Genomic DNA, 2852 nt, shown 5'->3' with positions numbered 1-2852 from the left:
TTGGGGAACGTTTAGCAGCATCCCCGGGCTCCATCCACTACATGCCAATAGTACCCCTTCCTCAGTGTGACAACCAAAAACGAATCCAGAGGTTGCCCAGTGCCCGCTGGGGAGTGAAATGGCCTCATGAGAGCTACTGGGTTTGTGTAATGAGCCTGAGCCAGTGGCAGCTCCACCTCTAAGCGTCTCTGTTGTCAATTTCTGGGCATGAGAATCTGATTGGTCTCACTTGGCTCAGGGGTCTCTTCCTGTGGTCAGGTGGCAAGGTGGCATTGACCATCATGACTGCCACCTCCTGCAGAAAAGGGAGCAGGACAGGCAACCCAATAGGTGTCCATCGTAAGAAGAGGGTTACAAAAGATGCTACGTGAAAACAAGAGAGAGTCCAGGCATATATACACTATCAAACGTCAGGTAGATAGCTAGTGGGAAGCAGCGGCATAGCACAGGGATATCAGCTCGGTGCTTTGTGACCGCCTGGAGGCGTGGGATAGGGAGGGTGGGAGGGAGGGAGGCGCAAGAGGGAAGAGATATGGGAACATATGTATATGTATAACTGATTCACTTTGTTATAGAGCAGAGACTGACACACCATTGTAAAGCAATTGTACCCCAATAAAGATGTTTAAAAAAAGGTAAAAAAAAAAAAGAGTCCAGGAGTAACTCTCAATAGCATAACAATCTTAACTTTGCAAAGGATGTTCTTTGTACCTATTCCCTCATTTTATTCTCTCCTCCAGCGTTCTATGAAATAGCCAAGGCACATAGTTTGCCCTTCTAATTCAGCAAATGAGGAAACAGAAGTAAATGTAGTTGCCTCAGTGCACAAAACCACTAGATAGAACCCAGGCTTTCTGGAGCCCACTGACCCTCCGGTTACCCCTGAAATAGCAGCCCTCTGTAACACAGCACCCTGTCTACTCCGGGGAGATTGAGGGAGAAGAGCAAAGCCAGCGGTCAGCAGACAGCTCAACCCTGAAAACATGAACGACTCAGTCACTCATGTCTGCAGAGCAGGTTTCGTTGGCAGGAGGCCACCCTGTCTAAGTCCTGTTCCAGTCCGTCTGGGTGTAACCCAGCCATTATGATCTCTCCGGTTTCAAATGCACAGAAACAATTAAGTCATTCTCATAATTTCATGTGGTACAGAAAGTTCCAAGCCAAAAATACCATCCTTGCTTCCTACTTTTAGACTTCCAGGGAACTTCCCCCTCCTTCCCTCCCTACCATTCACTTTGATTCCTTCTATTTTTCTCTTCTTGAGTGCCCTGCCCAGACACGGAGTCCTAGTTGACTTAACGAGGAGCTGTAGACCCAACACAAATCAAAACAAACCCAATCTCCACTTGGCAGCAGCGGTGAAAATAGGGAGTTGACAGCGGCCCTCAAGTACAGAAGGTTAAAACACAAAAGCGTGTGCAGATCTCACCTCCAGTGTATGGAAATAAGAGAACTGATCACCAGATGATCACAGAAGGATGGTGGGATGACAAGGGAAGCAGTTGTATCTAGTATATTCCTATTATTATTTCTGGGTCCTAAGTAACCACGGTCAAATCACTTTCTTTACCTTCAGTATATAAAATTTCCTGTCCCATAGGACTGTCACATCAGTCCTGTGTTGTTTCCTTAAATAATTAATTTTTTTAGATCTTTCTCAGATGTTATATTAACAGTAACTTCCCGACAGACAACTGACTTGGTCTGTGTGTACACACACACTCACGTGTGCACACACTGTCTCTGCCTTGGCGCTGGGTACGTGTTGCTGGACCACCATTTAGCTTATATCAAGAATGAAATGAATTCCAGTTAGAGGTGATTTGAAAGTTTCTTCAGTAGGAATAGATATTATAAGCTTATTTGTAACATGTCTTCTCCTTAGAGCAGTGGTTCTCAAAAACTTTAGCCTGCATCAGCATCACTTGGAGAATTCATAAAAACACCAATTGCTGGTCCCACTCTCACCCCCAGAGCATCTCATTCAGTAGGTCTGGGGTGACGCCAGGACTTTGATTTCTAATAAGTATCCAGGTGTTGCCGATGTTGCTGTCTGGAGGCTCTTTCTGTGAACTAAACTAATCAAGAATGGTGCTTTGACTTTCTTTGGTCGTCCCGAATCCGGGTTCATCCGACACCAGCTGTCTCTACCGTGCCACCTAAGTTTGACCCCAGTGAGATCAAAGTCGTGTAGCTGAGGTGCACTGGTGGGGAAGTTGGTGCCACGTCTGCCCTGGCCCCCAAGATCGGCCCCCTGGGTCTGTCTCCAAAAAAACGTTGGTGATGACATCGCCAAGGCAGCTGGTGATTGGAAGGGTATGAGGATTACAGGGAAGCTGACAATTCAGAACAGACAGGCCCAGATTGAGGTGGTATCTTCTGCCTCTGCCCTGATCATCAAAGCCCTCAAGGAACCGTCAAGAGACAAAAAGAAGCAGAAAAACACAGTGGAAACATCACTTTTGATGAGATTATCAACATTGCCTGACAGATGCGGCATCGATCTTTAGCTAGAGAACTCTCACCATTAAAGAGATCCTGGGGACCACCCAGTCTGTGGGCTGCAGTGTCCATGGCCGCCACCCTCATGACATCATAGATGACATCAACAGTGGTGCAGTGGAATGCCCAGCTAGTTAAGAACTGCAAAGAAAAATAATAAAGGGTTATTTGACAGCCAATGGGAGGAAAAATGGTGCTTTGGGGAATTCCTTGGTGGTCCAGTGGTTAGGACTTGGCCCTTTCACTGTCGAGGGCCTGGGTTTGATCCCTGGTTAGGGAACTAAGATCCCGCAAGCATCGCAGTACAGCCAAAAAAATACATAAATAAAAAAAAATAAAAGCATCACGGT

General features: G+C 46.4%; 1 pseudogene; it reads left to right on the top strand.

Annotated features, from left to right (window-relative positions):
* Positions 1 to 281: 281 nt before the first annotated feature.
* LOC136118486 (large ribosomal subunit protein uL11-like) lies at positions 282 to 2640 on the top strand (annotated as a pseudogene).
* The last annotated feature ends 212 nt before the right edge of the window (positions 2641 to 2852 follow it).

The sequence above is a fragment of the Phocoena phocoena genome, chromosome 2, assembly GCF_963924675.1.
Source record: "Phocoena phocoena chromosome 2, mPhoPho1.1, whole genome shotgun sequence".
Lineage (NCBI taxonomy): Eukaryota > Metazoa > Chordata > Mammalia > Artiodactyla > Phocoenidae > Phocoena > Phocoena phocoena.
Note: the sequence above shows the minus strand (reverse complement) of the source record. Positions and strands in the feature narration are given on the sequence as shown.